Source organism: Ictalurus punctatus, chromosome 12 (assembly GCF_001660625.3).
Source record: "Ictalurus punctatus breed USDA103 chromosome 12, Coco_2.0, whole genome shotgun sequence".
Taxonomy (NCBI): domain Eukaryota; kingdom Metazoa; phylum Chordata; class Actinopteri; order Siluriformes; family Ictaluridae; genus Ictalurus; species Ictalurus punctatus.
In genome coordinates this window covers 22,876,958-22,877,833 of record NC_030427.2, presented here as the reverse complement: position 1 = coordinate 22,877,833, position 876 = coordinate 22,876,958, and positions in this window count along the sequence as shown.

Here is an 876-nt window from a genome sequence, read left to right as displayed (position 1 = left end):
CGCCCACTTAGTTCTTCAAGCTGCAGTACTCCCATTAAATTAAATAAGCCACTAAAACAAAATAATAATAGTAAAAGAGTTACGTGTAAACCAAACAGAAAATAATTTTATGGAATCTCATAAGCAGGAATATAAACATGATCAATTATTCATTCATGCATGCCCACTGGATGATGTACTGTAATTATGAAGCCATGAGGGAAGATCATATTAGCATACCTGAAGCTACATTAATGGCTTTCAGTCACAACCCAATTGTGCCAGAAAGACAAAGAGAGCAACACTTTATTCCTGTCTCTTTCTTTTACCTGCTTCATCATTTAGCAGTCATTTACATATAACTTTTTTCCCCACAGTTTTTGTCTGCATAATTGCACGCAGGCTTATTGCCTTATTATGCCTGAAGCAAACATGGCTTGCAAAGTGGCTGCCATCATTTGGCACTTTCTACATTAAAAAAAAAACATATTTTTCTTCTTTCCAGTGGGCAGCTAATTTTCAAACAGTGCAGCAGCAACTAATAATCGTTTTATTATATGCCTGTAGCAGTGCCGCTTATCCTATAGATGTGAGGACGTAGATCCTCATGTGTATGTGAAAAGCTTTGATGTCCTCTGAAATTTGCCTGAAGCAATCTAAGTCTGAATGGCTGGTGCTGCCTCATAGCTCCAGGGTCCCTGGTGCCTACAGTATGTGCAGTCTCTGTACATGTTCTCCAACTGTGCACTAGGGTTTCCTCTGGGTTCTCCTGTTTCCTCCCACCTCCCAATAACATGCCAATCAGTGAATTGTCTATGCTAAATTGCAGCTATATGTGAATGTGTGTGCCTGGTGCCCTGCCTCTGCCTCACAATCAGCGTTCCTGATCTGGCTCTG